Below are 24836 nucleotides of genomic sequence, written 5' to 3' on the forward strand. Positions count from 1 at the left end.
AAGTGGGTCACTGCCCGGTGGACTTGCTGGACTTATAGAAGACCCCGTAGCAGCTTCTCCCGGCCTCCGCCAGCTGCTTCTTGAAGAGAATTGAATTGCTGAAGAGGTCCTGCCTGTCTTGGGATCTGCCGGCACAGCTTGTATCTTCAAAGGACTTTGGAATCTTAATGAATTTTCTCAGTGGCCCCAGAGAGGCTGCCTGATGGAGGGGACAGTGCTGTGGAGGTCACTGAGGCTCAGAGAAGTGGAGTGATGGGCCCAGGCCTCAGGGAGGCGGCAGGACCCCAGGTCAGAGGTCAGGCCCAACCCCGCGGGGCGGGGGTCATGGCGGCTCTCCTGCAGGTCATTTCTTAGACCTTAGTAAGCACTTCCCATTCTCATTCCCCAAAGTACTCAGGTGTCCACGTGAGGTGACCTCATTTGGTCTTTACTGCCCAGGAACGGAAAGCCCACTGCTATTTCTATCTTCTACCTAGTCACACCGCCCCCATTGCTAGTTACAACGACGAGATAATTTTTCATTAAGGACCTCTCAGTGTCAGGTGCTTTAGACCTGGTATACAATTAAACCCTTATGATAACTCTGAGACTTGGACCTCTTCACCTCCAGTTTACAAATGAAGAAACCAAGGCACAGAGAAGTTAGGTTACCAGCCTTCTCCACACAAGCAGAGAGGGGCCCAGGTTCTGTGGGTCCCCAATCCTACACTTCCTCCCACTTACCACTGGGCAGGAAGAAAGGGCAGCAGAAAAGGTCATGGGTCGTGGAAATCCTTCCAGGAGTTCTAAAGGAACTGCTGTTTGCTAGGAGGCCTGAGAGAGACAGAACTGGACCCAAGCACAGATACACATGTACTCAGCCTGGGGTGTGGGTCCCTGGGAGCCCTTAGTTTACCCGTCCTCCACTCAGCAGGCGTGCTTTCCACTAGCAGTGGAAACGGGAGGCTCCCAGGCAATTCCTCGTCACCAGAGGGAGCCAGACACCCGCTCAAACCCGGGACGGATGCTTTGGGAGAGGCGGGTTTGCTGTACAAGGGAGGACGGTCCCCCACCTGCTCCTCTGAGGGTGGCTTCCCTTCCTGTAGGAGGACACGCTGGGACAAACAACTCAGCAGGTCTGCGGTCATCAGTGAAGGTTCTCATGCTGTGTCGTCAAGGAAACGACTGTCTCCAAAACGCTGGGGCAGCGGGAGGGAGGCCTTTGGGATCATAACTGGTTACCCCGCAACCGCGGTACCTTGAATTCCCCAACCCGCAGAGTCTGTACTTGACTCGATTCATCTTCCTAAAGCTTATGGAAGCATACCTCTCCCCTGCTTGAAACTATAAAGCAGGGGCTCCCTACTTTATAACATAAAGTCCAAATGTGGGGCGGGCAGTGTCACGGGTAGGGGCGGGGCCGCGGTGCCAGCCTGCATAACCACACATGGTGCTGCGTGGACTGGCCTCTGAGAGCAGGCTGGGGACACTGAGGTGAGCAGGTGGGGACCTGGTGAGTCTCCTACTGAGTGTACACGGAAGGGCGGGGCTGGCTGGGCTCTGAGCTGACGGGAGAGCAGCAAGCTTGGTGCCCAAGGAGGCTGGTGAACCCTGACTTAGTGTGAGCACAGCATCAGAAGCAGGCTTTGGGGGCGGGGGTCCCATGGCTTTGTCCATCAGGCTATCAGTGGACTCAGGCCCAGGTCTCTGAAGAGGATGCCCTCCACATAAGCAGAAGCCCAGCTGGCATTCATGGGGCACAAGATGGGGACAGGAGCTGGGATTCTGGGATAAAGCAGAAATCCCACTATCAAAACTGTGTCCTACGGCCAGGAGAACGGACTGCACTGTAGCCTTGAAAGGGGCCCCAGAACAGAAATCTCTCCATCTAGAGGCAGGGCTGGGTGTTCTGAGGTCCCATATGGGGCAAGATAGGCAGACTGCAAAGGTGCTAGCGGGACCCGATGGTTGCATTCTGCCATTTCCAACCTCATCTCCAGCGGTGTCCCTGAACCAGGGGTTCTGTTTGATGAACCGTGGAAAACCGTTGAAGAGTGAATGAAATGCCAATTTCATCCTGATTCATCACTAAGGGGGCCCGGCTGCTTGCTGAAATGATGGTCTGGAGATTTTGAAGCTGGACAGAATTTCAAGGATAGGGTATTCAGCACTGGGTTTACATGTTCTCAGAGAAGGGAGCCGTTGCTGTCAGAACGCCCCAGGAATAGGTGTGCCCCACCAACTTCATTTCCTCTTTGGTTTTCCTATAGGGTCAGGAGGCTGATTAGATTGGGGGACGTCATCAACACATGATACCGTGAGGCAAGCACAGACGGGACGAAAGTGCTCGCTCACAGTGCGAGACAGGGAAGCCGCGCCGGTGCTGGGAGCCGGAGCTGGCAGAACCTTTGCGGCCACCAGAGCAGGTGCGGAGAGTCTTGTGGGACAGGAGGGAGTCTCACTCCTACCCTGTTGGTACGTACGCGATGGTGCATTCGCACATTATGCCCATTTGAAATACTGGAGGTAGATTAAAGACTCGAGATGGATGAAATGTGCTGTATCCATGGACCCAAAGTACCAGGATGAAACGTAGCCAGGATTCATGGACGGGAAACTTGGGGATAGGCTGGGAAAGGTGTGGTAGGTCACCTGTTCAAGGCAGGGAGTCCCAGAATGAGCCCTCGCTAGCGAAGCACTTGTCCCAAAGTCCAGCGCTCCCTCAGCGGCATCAACAGAGTCTGGGATGCAAGGGGGATGTCCCCTTCAGCTCACATGTCAGCCCCAGTGTGGTCAGTCCAGAATAAGACATCTGGAAAGGGCCATGCCGTGCTGGATTATCTCTTGAAGGGCACCTGGGGGAGGGAGGGATCTAGAAGCCATTTCAGGAAATGACTACAGGACTGCAAAGGAAGAATGAGTCTCAAAAAGAGGAATGAGCCAGTGGTATGACTGATGCACTGTCATGGGGAAGAGGGGCTCCACCCCTGTGTGTATTTCCAGGAGCCAGAACCAGATTCGGGATGCTGCTGTAAGGAAGCAGGTGACCGGGAATGTCGGGCACAGGTGGACCGGCTGTCTTAGGAGGTAGTGAGATCCTTGCCACTGGGGGTGTTCAAGTGGAGGCCAAGGTGTCGGGGAGGGCTTTCCTGCTGGGTGTTCGGAAGGCAGACTAGACAGATTCTAAGATTTTAGGATTTTCATCTGGGCCAGGAATTCCTCAAGTCTCTCCACCATGCCGGGCACACAGAGGATTGGGGGTCCTTCCCATCAACTGCCCCAGAAGCACAGGTGTGACGTCCCTTCCCCAAAGGGGCAGGGGAAGCAGGGCGTGGAGGTGTCAACCAGAAAGCCACGTCACCCCAGCCATCCCCCTGCTGCCCTGCTGTCCGCTCTCTCAAGATTCTGAGGTTCAGTCAACACCAGCTGCTTGATTTCCCTGCATCTCAGCCCCAGAAGATGGGTTTTCTGGAAAACTCATTTATGCAGACACTGAATTTCTCTAGGGAAATTTGAGAGGGGGGATTCCAATTCACAGACTGGAGAATGGGGGAGATGAGTTGCTGAGGGATGTCCACTTTAAAAAGTGCAACAGGACAGGGCTTCCCTGGTGGCACAGTGGTTGAAAGTCTGCCTGCCGATGCAGGGGACACGGGTTCGTGCCCTGGTCCGGGAAGATCCCACATGCCGCGGAGCGTCTGGGCCCGTGAGCCATGGCCGCTGAGCCTGCGCGTCCAGAGCCTGTGCTCCTCAACGGGAGAGGCCACAACAGTGAGAGGCCCGCGTACCGCAAAAAAAAAAAAAAAAAAGTGCAACAGGACAGATGGACAGATGGAGAACAGGTTTGGGAAGCACACGCCCACCAGGGCAGGTCGCTGGGTGCAGTCCTCAAGGCCCTTCTGAGAACACAGCTGGGGAAACTATCCAATAATTGGTCCAAACACTGTGAGCCTCCTTTTCCCGGAAAACCACTTCTGGTTCTGCTTGGAGATGAGGGAGGAGGCATTTAGTCAGAGCAAGAAAACCAAGTCTGATTCTGGCTGCATATTTTGGTTTGGGGTTAACTGAAGCGATCAAACTCCTCCCACCGGAAGCACTGGGCACGCAGCAACTTGTGTTGTTGTTTGTTAATTTTTACAAAGAGAATGACTCTCTCAGTTCTGACACCTGACAAGTTGGCTTAGAAGAGGGCAGTTTCTCTAAAGCAGTGGTTTTTCACCAGGGACAATCTTGCCCCGCCCCGGGGAAGCCCTGCCTGGAGACATTTTTGGTTGTCACAAGCCAGTAGGGAGTGCCACTGGCATCTAGTGGGTAGAGGCCAGGAATGCTGTTGAAAAGCCTATCCTATGATGCACAGGACAGCCCTCCCGGTAAAGAATGACGCAGCCTAAAAAAAGTCCTTCCGGAGCTCCTATCTCTCTAGAAGCGCTTTGTCATACACAGGTAGAAGCACCAACCTCGTAAGTTCAACATTCTGCCTAAAGTTTTCCTTAGCCAGATCTGTAAGTTCTTTATGCTACAGAAGCCCTACTCTGTAGCAGCCGAGCTGCAGCAGATCTCAGCTCAGCCCACCTCCAACGGATGGTGCAAGCAGACAGGGGTGGTGCGGGGTGTGGAGAGATCACGTCCAGTGAACACGGACTGTCATCTGGCACTTAGAACTGCATAAGCTTGAGGCGCACCCTTGTTTCTGCCAGGGAAAAAGCAAAAACCTCGATCCCTACAATTCTAGAAGCTCTTGATTACCCCTGAAAGCCACTGACCACCTTGTCCACTGCTTCCTGACAACACTGCTGTGCAGTCAGATGTGTCCCCATAACCCCACTGGCATCTGTTTCCATGGGGCCGGGTGTCATGGGGTGAGACAAGAGGACACTGACACCTGAGGATGGTCAAGTTCATTGAGACCACGCGTCAACACTGCAGTGTAGACACGAACGCCTCACTTTTCACAGATGATGACACCGAGAGGTCAAGTTGTCTTGCCCAAGCCCTCGGCTTGTTTCCCAGCCTATGATTTGACTCCAAAGTCCCCCAAGCTCTCTCTCTACTACAGTGTTGGCTCCCAAACTCGTCTCCTTGCTGCCAACGGCTGCCAGGTGGAGGGCACTGAACGTGAGGTTGAGGTCATGATTGTGATGTATCTAGGGCCCCCTCTTTCTCCAGTCTGCCCTGTGGACGTCTGTGTAAGGTTTCATAGTGGGCTGAATGATGGCCTCCCAAAAGGTATGTCCACATCCCAGAACTGGTGAACACAATTTGGAAAAGGGGGTTTTGCAGATGTAATTAATTAAGGATCTCCAGAAGTGATTATCCTGGGTCACCCTGGTGGGCCCATAAATCCAAGATGGAGAAGAGAAGGCCATGTGAAGCCAGAGACTGGAGCGACACAGTCACAAACCAAGGAATGCCCGAAGCCACCAGAAACTGGAAGAAGCAAGGGGGGGATTCTCCCCTAGAGCTTTTGGAGGGAGCGTGGCACTGCCAACACTTTGATTTCAGACTCCTGGCCTCCAGAACCATGAGAACAAACATTTCTGTCGTTTTAAGCCACCAAGTGTATGGTAATTTGTGACCACCCCAGGAAATGAATATAATTTTCTTTAAAATAAGAGCCCCATGGCCTAAAGTTTGCAGATCACTACCTCCCTTGGATCATCTCCCCTGGGTCTTCTATCAAGTGCAGTCCAGGGGCTCAGAAAACAACTGTTGAGTGGAAGTTGAGTGAACAATGCTTTGAGGTTGGGTTGGTCCAAATCTCCTTGTAAATATATGATTCAACATCTCTTGTGTATGTGTATGTGTTTGTGGTGAGTGGCGGGGGAGGGGAGGATTAAGGCGGGCTATGCTTATTGGGCTTGGAATTTCTCAGTTCTTTCCCGAAGTCTCCATTTTGCACCATCCTGAATCCTTTGAAATCTATTAACTAACTGAGAAGTTATCCATGAGGGAAAAAGCAAAGTCTGAGCACTATCTTTGCTACCCAGGCGTCTCACACAGCGCACATCATAGGGAAGAACTGATTAGCACCATTAATTGCACTCTCAGTGACAGTGGAAGAAAGACAGGCCCCTGCTTTAGAGACCTCCGTGGTGCAGGTTACTCAGCAGAAGGAACAGGAGCGCATCACGTCCAGACTCCCAGATCATGACGAAAACATGTGCTGTGTGATTTGCCTGCAGGGACCACCCTACAATGGCCGGTCTGCATAAACTCAGACACAGAGCAGACGATCAGGGTCGTCAGAGATGGCCCTGCTCGTTTCATAGGTGGTGACACTGAGAGCCCCAGAGATGAAGTGATGTGTCCCCAGGTGTCACAACTGAAGAATCAGGACCAGAAGAGAGGCCACAGCCCGCCCAAGGCCCTCTGCTCTGTCTCAGGGCCCCTCACTTGCACTTCCATTGACAGGTTAGCATCATCCGTCGGGAAGAGTGCTCTGGGCCACCCATCATTTTGTAAACCCAAAGGCGGGAGGAAAATGATTCCCAGACAGGTGACACTTAGCTTCAAAGGACTCTGTCTCTGACCTGTATTTTTTAAAAGGCTAGAAAGGGAGTGACGGTAGCTCCGACTTCATCCGTTCCGGAGTCCAAATTACTCAGTCGAGCTCGCAGAGTGCCCCATGCTGTCCTCTGAATGCCTTCCATCTCTACTGCATCATGGCCAAATGGGAGGACTTGGCGTTCTCTGAACCGCTTCACCTGCAGACCGTGAGCCTCCCCAAGCAGGGAGCCAGGCCACCTGCGTCCTCATACTCCCAGGGAAGGATCATGGGGGCTCGGCCCCTCCTCCCTCTTCCTCACCCCCCCCCTCACTCCTCGAGGTCCAGCTGGGGCTAGCCACCCCAGGATGGCATTGCCAAAGCTCATCTCCCACCTCCATTACCCACCAGGGGAGAAGCCTTCCTTTCATCTGTTCCTAGACTCCCAGGGCAGAGCTGCACCCTCTTCACCCCACCTTTCTTCTCTCTGATCTTTGCCGTCTTTGTATGCACCCTCTGCCCCAAACATACTAATCTGAAAAATTAACTTTAAAAGATATCCATCAATACTTAAAGTGGTGGTAAATTCACATAACATGAAATTGACCATCTTTACCCACTTTGAAGTCTACAGTGCAGAAGGGTTAAATGTATTTACACTGTTGTGCGATCAACCTCCAAAACTTGTTTCTAAAATACTTTCTAAATATTTTTAAAGAATGGAAAATTTTAAATATAAAAGTAGAGAGTCCAGGCTAGAATAATGAAAATCCAGATTACCCATCACTAGCCCCAAACTTCATCAACTCATGGTCCACTTTCCATGTACATCCCACCTATGTCTCCCGCTTCTGTGTTACTCTAAAGCAAACCCCAGACCTCATTTTGTCCATAACTATTTCAGGATCTGTCTTTAAAAGATAAAGACAAAGCCACAATGCTATCATCAGACCCCTGGCATGTAACAATAGCCGCAGAAGGCTGTTTAACTTTCAAAGTCCGCTCACATGCCCTAACTCCTTTATCCTCCAAACAAGGGTTTCAGCTGCCATTAAGACCCATTGTGCAGACCAGAGCATGGATGCTCAGAGGCTGAGTGACTTCCTAAGAACACTGACCTTGAGACCGAGACTCTCTGAATCAGAGGCTCCTGTTCTCTCCCCTCCCCCCTTGCCTCTTTGGGAGGATGACTTGCTTGGAGAAGCCAGTTCCAAATAGGCCCGATGCCCACGCGATGGAAGAAAATTCTCACCATGCTCTGACCTTCCCGAATTCTCATTTGGGGAGCTTCCCAGTTTGGCCCCTTTAAACATTTCTGCTTTCTTTTCTTAGTATAAAAGTATTAAAGTTATTGCAGGAAGTCATCAAAACTATCTTACATTTTATTTTTGGTCTCTGTGGGGAGAGGCAATAAAGGAACCGGGAAAGCGATTTATGTCACCTGGGTGGGGGCTCAGCCACCACCCTCAGGGAGGGCTTTCCCCAGTGAGTCACTCGGTGACTCATTTATAATTTTGCCTGGAAGAGCTCTGTCAAGGGCTGGGAGCCTTTAGATGAGGAACAAAGGAGAAAGCAAAGGCATACTCATTGCTGAAAGCCTCCTCCTGGCTCCATTCTGGGTTCCCTCTGTCCCTGGGGCCTTGGGGACCTGTTGATGGGGGTGGAATTTGACGGAGCTGGAACCTAGAGTCAGAAAAGCACAGGGTCCCACGAGCTGGATTTCTATCCACTGGAGGTACGCTTCCCTCATGCAGTAAATGCGAAGACTACTTTCTTGCTCTCGGCGTTTGTTGCCAGCCCGAGTCCTTGCACAAGTACCAGGCCGCATGAAGGATGACAAGAGAACCATCAAATCTAGGCCGCTGTATGCAGTCTCTGATTTCATTCTCATCACTCCCACCACAGTGCACTGACATGTTTTTCTTGTACACCTGGGCTGGTCTACTTAGACCAGAGTTTCTCAACCTCAGCACTACTGCCATGACAGGGTGAATAATTCTTTTTCTGGAGGGCCGTCCTGTGCATCATATGATGTTTAGCACTCCCCCTGGCGTCTACCTATTAGATGCCCCCAGGCTTGACAACGAAAAGTGTCTCAAGGCAAGGATATACAATGGAGAAAAGACAGTCTCTTCAATAAGTGGTGCTGGGAAAACTGGACAGCTACGTGTAAAAAAATGAAATTAGAACACTCCCTAACACCATACACAAAAATAAACTCAAAATGGATTAGAGACCTAAATGTAACACTGGACAGCATACAACTTCGAGGAAAACATAGGAAGAACACTCTTTGTCATAAATCTCAGCAAGATCTTTTTTGATCCACCTCCTAGAGTAATGGAAATAAAAACAAAAATAAACAAATGGGACCTAATGAAACTTAAAAGCTTTTGCACAGCAAGGGAAACTGTAAACAAGACGAAAAGACAACCCTCAGAATGGGAGAAAATATTTGCAAAGGAATCAACGGACAAAGGATTAATCTCCAAAATATATAAACAACTTATGCAGCTCAATATTAAAAAAACAAACAACCCAATCCAAAAATGGGCAGAAGACCTGAATAGACATTTCTCCAAAGAAGACATACAGATGGCCAAGAAGTACATGAAAAGCTGCTCTACATCACTAATTATTAGAGAAATGCCAATCAAAACTACAATGAGGTATCACCTCACACCAGTTAGAATGGGCATCATCAGAAATCTACAGACAACAAATGCTGGAGAGGGTGTGGAGAAAAGGGAACCCTCTTGCACTGTTGGTGGGAATGTAAACTGATACAGCCACTATGGAGAACAGTATGGAGGTTCCTTAAAAAACTAAAAATAGAATTACCATATGATCCAGCAATCCCATTACTGGGCATATACCCAGAGAAAACCACAATTCAAAAAGACACATGCACCCCAATGTTCACTGCAGCACTATTTACAATAGCCAGGTCATGGAAGCAACCTAAATGACGATCGACAGATGAATGGATAAAGAAGATGTGGCACACATATACAATGGAGTATTACTCAGCCATAAAAAGGAATGAAATTGGGTCATTTGTTGAGATGTGGATGGATCTAGAGACTGTCATACGGAGTGAAGTAAGTCAGAAAGAGAAAAACAAATATCGTATATTAACGCATATATGTGGAACCTAGAAAAATGGTACAGATGAACCGGTTGGCAGGGCAGAAATTGAGACGCAGATGTAGAGAACAAACGTATGGACACCAAAGGGGGAAAGCCACGGGGGTGGGGGGGTGGGATGAATTGGGCGATTGGTATTGACATGTATACACTGATGTGTATAAAATTGATGACTCATAAGAACCTGCTGTATAAAAATTTTTTTAAAAAAATTAAAAAGAAAAGTGTCTCAAGCTATTGCCAAATATCCCCTGGGGATAAGAGTACCCTTCATTGAGAACCACCAATTTAGGGCATGGACTTACTGAGGGCAAAACCCTCTGTCTTATTTCTCTTTACCTCCCTAGAGCCTACTTAGTACAGTACTGACACAGAGTAGGAATCCCCAAATATTTGTGGATCTCCAAGAATCACCCTGTGGAACAGATATGTGATCCAGCACATTACAGAGGGAACTGAGGCCCAGAGAGGGTCTGGATCTCCTGGGTCACATGATGAGCGAGTAACAGGACTGGTAACTGCATAGCTGCACTGCTTCCGAACCCTGCTTAGCAGGTGGGAACCAGCAGGTAGCTCCAAAGAGGAGCTCCGTTTGGGATCCTTCTGCTTTCCAGCTCTGGCTGCCAAACTAGCAAGGCTGTTCATGCCATTTGGACAGAACATTCCAAGTGCCTGCAGCTGTTAATGAGGAGTGTGTTTCGAGATCTCCTTTGCTCTGGAACTTCTGTGCTGACCGGGATCAAAGGCACTGGAGCCGTGTGGCCCCACCAAGCATGAGAAGAGCAGTGTTCATTTAAAAAAAAAAAAAAAATCTCTCTAATAGCTTAACCCTGAATAAGTGATATTGATTTGAATCAGGTTTGCAATAGGAGATGGCCAGAGGAATCTCGGCACTCCAGTGCCCCAGTTGGGCTGTTAATGAATTTAGTTACAGACTCAAGGTGCTACCTTAATTAGGTTTGGAATCTGCTTCCCTTTTTTTTTTTTAAACATCTTTATTGGAGTATAATTGCTTTCCAATGGTGTGTTAGTTTCTGCTTTATAACAAAGTGAATCAGCTATACATATACATATATCCCCATATCTCCTCCCTCTTGCGTCTCCCTCCCACCCTCCCTAGCCCACCCCTCTAGGTGGTCACAAAGCACCTACCTTATCTCCCTGTGCTATGCGGCTGCTTCCCACTAGCTATCTATTTTACATTTGGTAGTGTATATATGTCCACACCACTCTCTCACTTCATCCCAGCTTACCCTTCCCCCTCCCCGTGTCACACTCTATGACATAAATCACAGCAAGATCCCTTTTGACCCACCTCCTAGACAAATGGAAATAAAAACAAAAATAAACAAATGGGACCTAAAGAACTTAAAAGCTTTTGTACAGCAAAGGAAACCATAAACAAGACGAAAGAAAAGACAGCCCTCAGAATGGGAAAAAATATTTGCAAACGAAGCAACTGACAAAGGATTAATCTCCAAAATTTACAAGCAGCTCATGCAGCTCAATATCAAAAACACAAACAACCCAATCCAAAAATGGGCAGAAGACCTAAGTAGACATTTCTCCAAAGAAGATATACAGATTGCCAACAAACATGAAAAGATGCTCAACATCACTAATCATTAGAGAAATGCTTTCCTTTTGGAAGAGGAAAGTAAACCATCTGATTCATATTTAAAAGTGGGAGCCAGGTGGGGGTGGGGGATGGGCTCATGTGGTTTGCAATCTCGTATGTGATTCGAGGAACAGAGAGAGTCTAATTCCTAACTCCATCACCGCAGGCTGATTGCGAATTTTGCCTTTCAAAGCATGCCAATTAGGAAGAACAAAAATAGCTTCTTGAATCTCTACCCTGGAGCTCAGGCATGCCTGCATCCCCTGATGTCCCCAGGCTGGGTGTCCTTAGGAGGTAGCCCACCCGAGCCAGGTGTCACTAGTGCCAAGCGGTCAAGTGATTGCAAAGGAAAATAGTCTGCACCGATCCTGGTTCTAGAAAGCTGGTCCCAAAAGATGCATGCGGTCCTCTTGCAGTAAGGCAATGCTTAGTAAGTCTTATTTAATGACTCCGTTGTTGACATCTGACACCAAGTTAATGCCTTAACCACACTAGGTTTGTAGGTTTCGCTACCGCCAATGTGTGAGAAGTCCCTTGTATCTGTGTTAGCAGAGAAAGAGAAGCCAGTGAATACCATAGTGACATCCCCTGCCAGCGTACTATTCTGTAAGAGTTCTCTCACTCTCCCCTCAAGGGTGCAGGACATATGGCATGGGACCTGGGTACTGGGGTGCTGGTGGGCTGAGGTGAGGGGATGCCAACCCCAGGCTGTGGAAACCACCTGGGAAGCAGAGGGAGGTGGGAATAAGATTTGGCCTAGAGCAGAGGGCAGTGAAAGCAGGTCTGGGCTGGATCGTGGAGCACCCCGAATGCCAGGCTCACAGCTGTGGTCCCAGAGCAAACACCTGTGGTGTGGGAGGACAGGAAGGTTTCCAGGTACAAGAGCCATACTCTGGGAAGATGACCCTGGCAGCTCTTTGGAGTGTGTAGGGAGGATTTAAAAAGACGAGGGCTTCCCTGGTGGCGCAGTGGTTGAGAGTCCGCCTGCCGATGCAGGGGACGCGGGTTTGTGCCCCGGTCCGGGAAGATCCCACATGCTGCGGAGCGGCTGGGCCCGTGAGCCATGGCCGCTGAGCCTGCACGTCCGGAGCTTGTGCTCCGCAACGGGAGAGGCCACAACAGTGAGAGGCCTGCGTAAAGCAAAAAAAAAAGACGAAAGACTCAGATGAACACATGGTGCCTTGTGGAACCCACTGGACCCCACAAGGTGATGAGAACCCCAAGAGGAGGGTCCTTTTAACCACCCTTCCTTCCCATCCTTAGCGTACTGCCTACAACGTATCAAGCTCTCCCCAAAAGATCTGCTGAGTTGATTCAACAGGGCATGTGTTTACTGTCATTCTCAACCATTTTTTTTTGTTTTTCTTCCCACTTTGGATGAGTCTGCTTGCAAAGAAAACCATGTTCTCAAGTTGCTGGTTAAGTGGCAGAAGTGGAGACCCGGGCCAGTACTGACGTCCCTGGGGAGCACAGCGTCCCTGTGAACACAGGCTCCGGTGGGGTCTTCTTCGTGGTGGCCTCAGAAACCCTCAGCAAGCGATTATTTGAAATGTGAATAGGCTGGAGCTCCTAAAACTAGAAGTGACCCCAAAGAGGAGTCTTCAAGCGGGTCAGACGTGACCACTCAGGAGCTCACGTCTGATTTGGAAATGCTGGCGTGGAAAAGCCTTTCTACAAAAGGCCACAAGGTGGGCTGTGAGTGATGAAGAGGCTGGAGGGGGCGGCCTCCCCTTCTTGAGGACTTAGTTTGCTCTGCTCTCCGGCGGTTAAGAGTCTGCAGAGAAAGTCCTGATGTGGAGGGAAAAGCTCTCTTTTCTCGACCCTGATCCCCCATAGGTGTTTTCCCTAAAAGAGCACCTTTGCCACACGAAGCACAAAGACAGTAGTAACATGTGCATGGCTCCTGGGGAAACGGACAGGGCTACTCTCTCCTGCAGTGACCAGCCCAGGGCTCAACCCTCCCCAGGCCCTTCCCAGCCACCTGGGGCCGGGGGATCACATCTTGCTACGCCCAGAACCTCTGCCTAGGGGCGGGGAGGCTCTTCCCTGGAGAGAGGTGTCCAAGAACGACAAGGTTTTAGGAAACTTGGAGATACTCTAGCCCAGCACCTGTCCAACTTGTCTTTTTTCTCTTCTTGTAGTGAAACCCTTTCTTCAAATGGAAGCTCACGTTGACTCTGATTGTAGGGGGTGGGGTGACCCCTCCTCCCAGCTCTTCCATGGCTCCAGAGGCTCCTTGGTGAACCCTTGGGCTCCACAGAAAGTAATGTCAAATTCAAGGCTCTCCTCTAGTCCAACCTCTTTATTTTACAAAAAGAAAGAGCAGCCCTGAGATGCCGGGTGTGTGTGTCCCCGCAGGGTCATTGCTAGGACTCCATAGCGCTTCCTAATGAGAAGCTGGAGCAAGCAGCCTGGCACCATGCGTGGGGCAAAGGGCTCTGGGGTCCCTTCCCATGGCCTGTAGGGTGGGGATATGACCGTGGTGATCTGGCCACCATGGGACACACTAGTGGGCATTACTGCACACAAACACACACGCCCTGGCTGCCACCAGTGGGACTGATCCTCCATGTTTTTCTAGTTAAGCTCCAGCTTCATCTCTCTCTCTCTTTCTCTCTCCCCCAGTATTTACATCCAAGGTGTAAACAAGCAAAGCAGAGGTGCCCCAGAACGGAATCTGGAATCTCATCAGGTCCTTAATAGCATCTTTCAAGGGTTCACCCATTCATTGAGATGTTGACTTTGATGTGAACTGAAGAACTGGGAGGTTGCCATCCACAGAGAACAGCCAGCCCTGATGGGACTTTTGGCAGGTGCCAGGCCCTGGCTAAGCTCTACGTGCATTATCTCATCTGATCCTCCGCCCAACTTGAAAAGGTAGGCATATCCTTAGGCCCATTTTACAGATAAGGAAACTGAGGCTCAGAGAAGTCAAGCAGCCTGTCCAGAACCAGACAAACACAGTAAATAGAAGAACGTGGCCTTGAACCTGCAACATGATGCACGCCCCTCGCCTTTCCCCAAGGAACCAGCTATGTCTACACAGCGTGTTCAAGGTTTGCATCTCACAGAAACTGCTTTTTTGGTTAGTAATAATAACTGCAAATGCTTCTATTTATTGAGCCCTTGTTATATCCTAGACCGTTTGTGTGCATAGTCTCATTTCACAAAAAAAGTCAGAGATGGGAGAAGTATTTTCACCAATTTTGAGATGAGGGTACTGAGGCTTAGAGCTTTTCATTGGTGAAGCCAGGATGGTAACTGGTCTCTGCTGGTTCTCCCCATTGGCCCATCTCACCTCTGAGAAGCCGGAGGACATCCCATGACACTGGCCCTACGGCACAGTACTGATTCCCCTCCGGAATCTGGACTCGGGCTGGCCTTTTCCTTCCCACTTCCTTCCAGAGGGATTCATGAGGTCAGGACTTTGGAGGCTGTTCATGTCCTCCCAGAGACTCTGCCCATCGCTGAGGACGTGGCCTCCCCAGGGACTCTGAGCATGGCCCCAACACCTGGGCCCCCCACAGGCAGAATCGACGATGCCTGGTCTTCACTCTTCCTCTGGTTCCACCTCTGTGACTGTCGCCCATAAAAAGCTTCCCGGCTCCTGAGCTGCCTTCTTCCTTCCTTCCCTAAGAGGCCAGGGAACCTTCCGGCCTTCTAATGCAGAGCTTCCTCGTTTGAAACTTCCCAGTCAAGGGCTCAACAGGACCAGCATGTAACTTTTTATCCACTTTTAAATAGAAATAGCAGGGGAGTCGTAAATGCTTCCATATTAGATTGTGGTGATGGTTGGACACCTCTGTAAACTGTGCATGTAAAACAAGCAAATTCTATGGTATATAAATTATATCTCAACAACATTGTTTTTTGAAAAAAGGAAAGAAATAAGAAGGTTTTTTAAAAGAGCTACAAAGGCGCTTGAGCACACAGATCCTCCTTAATTACTGCAGGAAGCAGGGGCTACATGGGAAAGGCTGGCCACATATGCATGGCAACTCAACTGAATGATCTAGCCCACTCCCTTTATCTCCTTGCAGAAAAACTGGAATGGAGATTCCAATTCATCCAACTGACCTTTAAGCTCTGGTGAAGGTTCTGTGCGGGGGCGGGAATGGGAGTGGACGCTGAAGCAGAGTTTAACATTAGGTGCGTTCCTGGTGGGGCTCATCTATCCAGTTCCTGAAGGCCCAGTCTGTTAGGAAACTAAGGCAGGACCCATGGCTTGAACAACTGCAAGATCAGCCCTTTGGAGAGGTTAACTGGTCCCCAGTCACTAGTAAACGCAGAGTAAACACATCCCTAAGACTCATCTCATCGATAAAATTTATAAAATTCGATGAAATTCAATGTAGTACCTCCTTCATAAGGTTACCCTAAGGGTTAAACAAGATAATCCATGGAAAATGCAAAAGCTTAGAACATGCCTGGCTGGCTGGCTGATTTTTTTTTTTAATTTAATATACTACTTAAAGGAACAAGTCTAGGCCAGAGTCCCCACCTTGCACCTGGCAGTGAGTTATATGATCTCATTCAGTCTTCACAATAATCGTGTGCAATGGCTCTTACTGTTCCTATTTTACAGACAGGGAAAGAGAGCCTCCCAGAAACAAAGACACTGGCCCAAGTCACCCAGCGAATAGGTAGCAGAACTGGGATTTGAACTCAGGCCTGCCTGGCTTTGAAGCAGTTGTCACTCCACTACGTTATTATGACAAGGACCCCACCCATGCTTCCGGGGTGTGGACTGAAACGGATTTCACTGATTGTCTACACACAGGAGGGATCCCATTCAGCATCTGTCACATTAACAAGACCCCCCCTCTTCTCTGAGGTCCACACTCTCAGTTGTCATGGCTACATCCTCAAAACAGGCCCAACCGAAACATCACAGCCCATGAGGCTCCCAGATGGTTAACCTGCCCTCCGGCTTGGCGCTCAGTACTTAAAAGCAGAACCTGAAGGGGCCCTGAGGTGCTATTTTTAGCTCCCCGTTTTTGTTGTCCTTTTTGGGTGATCTGATAACACAGGCTGAACTAACATTTCCTGTTCCGGTGTTTTCCTCTCACCAAATCCTACCTTGAGAAATGCTGAGACTCCAAAGGGCTGGCCGAGTTACAGAGCTGCCGCTTCTGATTTCTCAAAAGGGACCTGCAGGAGGCTGGCAGGGAGGCCCTGTTCTAGGCACCCTCCCAGGGCTGCCTGGGGTAGGAGAGAGGCTGGATGGGAGCCAATGGCTTCCAGACACTGATTTCGAGGGAAAGCCTTAATGAGCCTCCAGAAGAGGGGTCATAATGACAATTCCAGTGGCCACGCTCCAAGCCGTGGACAGGTCACATGAGCAGAAGCCCAATGCAGTGGCTTGGCTTGCCAGAGACTGCCTCTGGGGCTATGGCTCTGGATGTCACCCCCTCCACCCCCCCGTCACTCCCCTACCAGCCTGCTGGTGTCCAACAGTCCACAATTAGAAATTCACTCCTTGGGCCAAGTGGTCACCCTGTTGCCAAGCCCTGCCCTTTCCAAGTTCTCTCTGGCACTGCCAACAGAGTTGCATTCTCCAGGACACAAGTGTGACCACACCAACCCCTCTCAAAACTCATCAGGGATCCTTCATTGCCTTCCAGATGAAATTCACACATCCTCGCCTGGTTCACAAGACACTCCAGCCCCTTCGCTACACACCACGCTCCCAGCTGCTGCGTCCCTGCACTTCTCAGGAAGGCTGGTTTGACTTGGACGGGGTCTGGCTGCTCCCAGAGCCACCCCTGTGAAATTCATACGACACTCAAAGGTCACCTCCCCCTATCAAGCTGCCCCTACCTACCCCACTGAGCTCTCAGAATCTTATTCCTTTGAGCATAATAAATGCTCAACCCAAGTTTGCTGCATTGAATTAACTCAAGGCATCTGCCTTCAATTAAAATATGCAAATTCATCTGGAAAAGGAAGCATTCCTTAGTCACTGGCACTTCTGTGCCAACATGCTTGCTGGGCGCTTCCCTGAGTGCAGAATCTGATGGTGGAGGGACAACTGGGGGGCCAGATGCAGGGAGAAAGGGGGAGGGTGCAGAGGTAACGCCGGGAAGGTCTTGCCCCCTGCCTGGGACTGATGGAGGAGAGATCTGGGGGCAGACAACTGGCAGTCTGTGACCCTTCTTTTCACCCACCCCCCAAATCCTGCTGAGAGTGTGTTTCCAAATCTTATTTTTCATAATGGTACGATGGAACGTCATTAATTCAACCACATAAGACTTGCCAAAAAAAGGTTTCTGCTAAATGACGGAAATTCGTATTCTGTTATTTTGTTCCTGCTGTGCTTCTCGTGAAACTGGTGGAATCAAGGAGCTCACAGTCTGACGGAAGAGACCGGGCTGGGAACTGATCCTTCTGGAACAGACTGTGCCCTGCTGAGGGAAGAGGAGAGAGTTTCCGGGTAACTGTAACCGTCTGCTGCAGTCAAGGGAGTGTCCTGTCTCAGCTACAGATGGAGAGTGTGAGCCTGACAATGTGTGATTTGCCCAAGATCTCTGTCGCCCCCCACTCACTGTAAGTCTGACCACGTGGCGTGAAGGCCTGGGTAGATGAGCACCGGTCCTATGCCAGGTGGCACCGGGTACAGGGGGATTGGGCCCCTCTCCCCATCTAGAGAGAAATTCAACCTCAGCCTCGGGGCTGACACAAGTGATATTCAGGGTAATTTTCTATCAAAAAAGTATTCACATACAGAAAGGAAGAGGAAGGATGGACCCTGGAATCTCTCTGATTTCCGGGCCTGGGGCCGAATGCAGTCAAAGGCTGATGTAAGCTAGTGTCACTTAATTTCCTTTGTGGTGTCCGAGGAGGCTGCCACTTCCAGGCACACAGATGGCACATGTGCAGCCCTCTGGCCATGCATAGACCTCAGAAGGGGCTGAACAGGATGGTTCCCGGGGACATCAGACGGATTCATACCCAACAGTCCCCTCCAAACAATCTACTAAGAACTAACCTTTATCAAGTGCTTACCCAGTGATAAGCGCTTTTATCTTATCTAAGATACTAACCAAAAGGTCAACCTAAGATAGGTTATTTTCATTCACATTTTACAGGTGAAGAAGTTGAACATCAGAGACGTTAAGCCACTTACTGAGGGTCACACAGGAACTCATGGTGGGGTCAGAATTTGAACCCAGAAAAGGTTGACTTCAAAATCAGCTCATTTTACTGCTGTACCACACAGATGTGAAGCAGAAACTGGGCTTCATATCTCCTTCATACCCATCTCAGAGCCTGGATCCCAGTTAAATGCCTAAGGGATTATTTATGAATGAGTGATCAAATGAACTCATGTTTGTAAACTCAAGGTGTGTATTACCTTAGGGGATTCTCTGCCCCTTACCTAGAATTCCCAGAGCCCTGGTAGCCAGGGGTCAGAAAGTAAAGAATTGTGCGAAAAAAACAACCCCAAAACCTCACCTAAATGGGGGTATGTCAGAAGTACGCAGGAGCTGCTGAAAGAGCACCCAATGGCTACAGCTGGAACAATTTAAATGATAAAATAAATTAAGGAGCATTGGATTATAACAAAGTATGAAATAAATATTCATGAGTCCATAGTGATATAAATCAATAACTGAATAAATAAACAAATGGGGGGAAAATGGACAGAACCTCCCATGCAGAAGAATTCCAAATCATTTATGGAGATGCTCCACCCTCAAGGAAGTGGAGAATAACTCCTTACTCCTTAACTGTGGGCTGCACTGGTGATGTCTTTCCCAAGAGGACACAGCATGGAGAAGAGGAAAAGAGAGTCACTTTGCAGTGGCGAATACTGACAAGCCCTCCCTCAGCCAGGTGACCGAGGTCAACATCAACAGTAATCAGTCTTGTTGTATGCGAATGGCACTTTTCCCTGTGGTCTTCTGCCCCAGACACCATTTCCCCTGTCTAATCAGGAGAAAAAAACAGCAGATGAATCACAACTGAGAGACTCCTTGCAAAATACCTGACCACCCATCCTCATGCTGTCAAGGTCATCAAAAACAATAGGGGCTTCCCTGGTGGCGCAGTGGTTGGGAGTCCGCCTGCTGATGCAGGGGACATGGGTTTGTTCCCCGGTCCGGGAGGACCCCACGTGCCGCGGAGCGGCTGGGCCCGTGAGCCATGGCCGCTGGGCCTGCGCTTCCGGAGCCTGTGCTCCGCAACGGGAGAGGCCACAGCGGTGAGAGGCCCACGTACCGCCAAAAAAAAAAAAAAACAAGGGAAGTCTGAGATAAACTGTCAGAGCCAAGAGGAGCCTAAGGAGACAGGACATGTAATGTGATCTGGGGTCCTGGATAGGATCTGGGACATAAAAAGGACCTGAGCTTTCTAGGACCAAGGACATGTGAAGAAAGTGTGGACTTTAGTTAATCATGATGTATCCTTACTGGTTCATTAATTGTGACAAACGTACTTTACTATTATAAGACATTAATAATAGGGGAAAGTGGGTGAGGGGTTTGTGGGAACTCTCTTCATAACTTTCCTGCAAATGTAAATCTATTGTAAAACAAAAAGTGTATTAAAAAAGAGCAAAATGGGGCTTTGAGAGGCCACCTGTGGAAGCACAGCCCTGTCTTGCTTTCCAGGAACCACCATCCTGCTTGTGAGACTTCCGATTGACATCTATCTCCCCCATCAAACTGCAACTCCAGGAGTACAAGGACCCAGCTGGTTTTGTTCATCATCGCATCCCAGCTCAGCGCCTGACACGGTGCCTAGCACAGAGCACGTGCTTCGTGAATACCTGTCAATAACTGAGAAGACAAGACTTAGGGGATATCTTAAAATAGGTGAAGGGCTGTTAGAAAAAGGACTGAGTCCAGTTTATTGTGTACATAATTCTAAAGCAGCACTGTCCAATAAAAGAATAATGTGAGCCATAGATATAATTTAAATTCCTCCAGTCTCCACATTAGAAAAGTAAAAGCAAGCAGGTGAAATTTGCTTTATTATTATATTTAATATTATCATTGCAACATGTAAAAGATAAAAAGTAAAATAAAATGGATTAATATAAATATACATGCATTTTATATCTGTATACATTTATTCAGGAAATTTTTTTTTTTTTTGCGGTACGCGGGCCTCTCACTGTTGTGGCCTCTCCCGTTGCGGAGCACAGGCTCCGGACGCGCAGGCTCAGCGGCCATGGCTCATGGACCTAGCCGCTCCGCGGCATGTGGGATCTTCCTGGACCGGGGCACGGACCCGTGTCCCTGCATCGGCAGGCGGACTCTCAACCACTGCGCCACCAGGGAAGCCCCCTATTCAGGAAATTTTATACTCCTTTTTTCCTAATAGGTTTTTGCTACCCAGTGTGTGTTTTACACGGACAGCACACCTCAGTTTGGACCTGCCACACCTCAAGTGCTCAACGCTACATGCAGAGTGGTTTCCATCCTGGAAAGCATGGCTCTAGAATGCTTTGAAAGCAGAACCTGCAAAGTACAGGGAGCCAGGCTCCTCGTAAGGGAATGCACTGAGCACTGCATCCTGTATGGGGCTGGAATAGGGAAAAGACCTGGGAGACGAGACACCTCACCCAGGCAAGAGGAATCCAAGCAGAGGCCAGTGACTTCCCACTGGAGACCCCTGAGAAAGAGCTCTTTCACTGGCTTAGAGTTTAGACTGGATAAACCACTGAGGTTCCATCCAATTCTTCCACAGCTCTGAGTCTAGGACTGATGTGCCAGGAGCCTGCTGCCATGATAACTAACATGCCTGTGATGCCTTACAGAATGCAACCTGCCACAGCACACGTGATCTCACCCCATTCTCGTCCAGCTCATCCAGATAGGTATAACTATCCTTTTTTTTTTTTTTAAAGATAAGGAAACAGAGGCTCCGAGAGGTTAACAGGCTGCCTCAGTCACACAGGTTTGACCCCTTCCCAAGGTGGAAGAGAGGAACCTGGCATACCCACCTGGGTGTAGGCACTATGTCCAAGGAAAATTCTCTCAAAGGCTCCAGGCCAATCACACAAGCTCTAAACTCACTCAGCAGCTTGGGTTGAGGACAGGTTGAGGATATGCCAGCGGTGGCCCCAGTTAGGGGCACTGTGACACGGGGAACCCTGCTTTTGCTCTGACTTCAGGGCCGTGGGATACAGGGACCAGGAGAGCAGAGACTGGCTTTACTCACAGCAGCCGTGTCATTTGGTCTTTCAAGTCACACCCTGGCGAGGTCATTGCCAACCGCTCTCCAGAACATCTGCCCAAAATAGCACTGACATCTGGATGTTACAACAAAGACTCATCACTGTGTAATTACCGACAGCATCTGACCCTCATCATGCAGCACTTCTGTTTCTGTCTGGCTTGAGCCAGCAGTGGAGGGAGAAAGCCAGCGGTGGAAAATGTGTGTCTTCTCGGCACAGTGAATCTGCTGGTTTTATGGCCGTTCCCCCTGCCCTGGCTGATCGCTCAAAGACCAGCACGGACCCACCCCACGAGGGAACGCCACATGGCTGTTCAGTTCCAGATGGGTTCAGAAAACAAGATCTCGTCACTCCAAAGCTTCTCCTCGGGTCTCACCCCAAGCTGAAGCCCCTGATCTCAGCACACTCTCCTCCCTTGACAAGCTTGGCTCCCAGCGACTCCTGCCTACTAAAAACAACTCAACTTCACTTTCAGACTCTGACTATTTGGTTCCATTACGCAAATCCAGGAGGTCTAGGGTACCACTCACTATGCATTGCTGACACCCTCACTGCCCACTGGATGACGTCCAAACGTCTGTCATTGAGTTTCTGCCCCAGTCGACTCCCATTCAGCTTTCCTGTGCAGCTGGGCTACAGGCACACTACCCAAAAGCTGTTTCCTGAGGGTGACACACTCACTGGCCTCTGTGCCTTCACTTACGCTGCTCCCTCTTCTGAAATCCCTTCCATCCACTGCCTGACCTGGCAAGTCACACCTCTGCTTCAAGTTCCAGCTCAAATGTCACCTCCCCGTCGGCCCTGAGCGTGATGCGTTTCTTACCTAGTTCTGACTATTTGCATCTCTATCATAGCAAAATAAACACACAAGATAATTCCTGAAACTATGAAGAAAACACAACAGGAAACTGTGCCAGAGGGTCAGGGGGTGGGAGGCAAGGTGGAAGGGTGGTCAGAGAGGTCTGCTCCGAGGAGGTGGACTTGAGCTGGGGCCTGAGAGATGAGGAGGAGGCAGTTTCTGGGGGCTGACAGTCCCACGTGGAGGGAAGAGGGAGTGTGAAAGCTTGAGGTGGCCATGAGCTCGAGGGATCTCAGGAACAGCAAGAGGAGAAAGGAGGCTGCTTCACGACAAGCAGGGGCAGAGTAGGACACAGGTCATGGAGGAAGGCAGGTTCCTTTTCATGGTTCAAGATAAGCAGTCTGGGGGACTTCCCTCCTGGCGGACCAGTGGTTAAAACTCCGTGCTTCCACTGCAGGGGGCGCGGGTTCGATCCCTGCTCAGGGAACTAAGATTCTGCCTGCCACGAGGCGTGTTCCCCTTCCCCGCCAAAAAGATAAGCAGTCTGTGTTTATCCACTGGACCATTTTACGCAGGAACATGGCATAAAGACAATTCTGGTTGCTGAGTGAGTAATGGGTTGCAGGAGATGGTGGGGCCGATAGTGTGCCGGACCAGCCCAGTGGACAGGGGATGAGAGAGGTGATGGGCTGAGATGTAATTTGGAGACAGAGCTGAGAGCATTTATTGATGGATGAGACGCAGGGAACGGAGGCCAGGGATTTTGACCACCTCCCCCCACCCGTACCCAGGGCGAGCTTCTAAGCGGCAAGAGCCAGTTTTATGAATCTCTGGGTGGCGCACCATGCCTCTGTGGGTGCTGGCTCTATAGAGTAACACTGTGTCCGCGGCGATAAGCCTTAGAAAGGGTTCCCCCTGTACATCGTTTCTACTTCCATTGGAGCTCACAGCACACCGCATTGTCATCTTTGCTGTCAAATCAGTCATCCCTCTGTGCCCCCTGACACCCCAAGGGCAAGGGCAAGGGCCAGGCAGAGTGGGTGGCCCACGATGGTTGCACTGTCACGCTCACAGTGTGTTGGTTAGAGATCAGTCACAATGACTTTTAGTTGTCGCATCATGGGGCAGGGAAGAGGACCAGAAGCCCTGGAAACAGCCTCAGTGACACCAAGGAGTTCTGGGTCTCTGGGGGTCTGTTGGGTTTCATCTGAGCTCGAGGAAATTCTGCCCAGAGTCACTGCTCCTTCTGTCCTTAACTCTCCTGTAAGTAAAAGGCTCGGGACTTCCCTGGTGGTGCAGTGGTTAAGAATCCGCCTGCCAATGCAGGGGACACGGGTTTGAGCCCTGGTCCAGGAAGATCCCACATGCCACAGAGCAACTAAGCCCGTGCACCACAACTACTGAGCCTGTGCTCTGGAGCCCACGAGCCACAACTACTGAGCCCACATGCCACAACTACTGAAGCTCGCACGCCTAGAGCCCATACTCCACCACAAGAGAAGCCATGGCGATGAGAAGCCCGCGCACCGCAACGAAGAGTAGCCCCCACTCGCCGCAACTAGAGAAAGCCCGCACGCAGCAAGGAAGACCCAACACAGGCAAAAATAAATAAATAAAATAAAATAAATTTATTAAAAAAAAAAAAAGACTCCACAAACAACTTGTGCTCTTGCCAGAGATGCCAATGTCACTGTACATCACCAAGCTACCACTTAGGCTTCTCCCTCCGCCCTCCCTCTCTGTGCCCAAAACTGCTCTGTGACTGTTTCCTCCCAGATATCTTCCTGAATGGCCCTGAATGTCAGTAATCTCTTGGAAATTGGCCACTGCTGCTGTTAATGTCTAGGTTGTCAGACCCCTAACAGCCTTTGGATTTGTCATGGGCTATTAACCAGCTAACTTCATTAAGTGTTGGTAAAGATCAATTTCTAGGGGGCTTATCGGGCTCCACTTGTTTGCTAAAGACAGATGTGTCTGCTCTCATCTCCTGTGGCTTCACTTTGTAGGACACGGTGGCCTGTCCTGGTCAGTAAAAATCCTTGCCTTCCAGGTGTTGGGCAGATTGGCCTCTGTTGTCATGGTGACAGCCGAGCAAGGGCAGCGAAGGGGCAGTGGCAAGAGCTCAGGGTGTCAGGGAGGCCAATCGTTTTCTCCCCTCGCCTACCCTGCCCTCAACACACACAGCTGATTGGACCAGGAACAAACCACTCAGCCTGGCTGAGCCAATCACACTGTTTCTCCTGGGAATCTGGATTTCCAACAGGGATTGAGTGAGGCATTTTAGCAAGGTTGGGGACTTGGCACCGAAGCAGAGACCAGGAGAGGAAGCCACCATGTGGAAATATGCCGGCATAAACGCAGTCACGGAGCACTGAGAGACAAGACCGTAAACTTGGCTCTCAACTTTCCAATTTTATTTCTGTGAGGCTCAGTCAAACCTCACTTCCTATCTTGAGCTGCCTGTGAAATAGCCCATTGTGTCCTTACAATAAACCCTGCCAGGGAGTTTTCTTTTCCTTGCAACCATACATCTCTAAGATAATGGGCTCTGACATTAGAGCAACTTGGATTCAAGTCCTGGTCCTGGCACTTCCTATGTCATCCTATCTATCACATTTAACCCCTC

General features: G+C 49.9%; 1 protein-coding gene and 1 long non-coding RNA gene across 4 annotated transcripts in view; one reads left to right on the forward strand and one right to left on the reverse strand.

Annotated features, from left to right (window-relative positions):
* SLCO3A1 (solute carrier organic anion transporter family member 3A1) overlaps positions 1–24836 on the reverse strand; it is a 318155-nt gene that overhangs the window by 90197 nt on the left and 203122 nt on the right. The window lies entirely within an intron of this gene.
* Positions 2294–20565, forward strand: LOC109551802 (uncharacterized). Of its 2 annotated transcripts, none has more exons than XR_004525289.2 (3): positions 2294–2454; positions 13854–17774; positions 18317–20565. It is a non-coding gene; the product is annotated as an uncharacterized lncRNA (long non-coding RNA). The 2 variants fall into 2 exon arrangements; XR_002178490.3 differs by lacking the exon at positions 2294–2454 and adding an exon at positions 11315–12916.

The sequence above is a fragment of the Tursiops truncatus genome, chromosome 2, assembly GCF_011762595.2.
Source record: "Tursiops truncatus isolate mTurTru1 chromosome 2, mTurTru1.mat.Y, whole genome shotgun sequence".
NCBI classification, from domain to species: Eukaryota; Metazoa; Chordata; class Mammalia; order Artiodactyla; family Delphinidae; genus Tursiops; species Tursiops truncatus.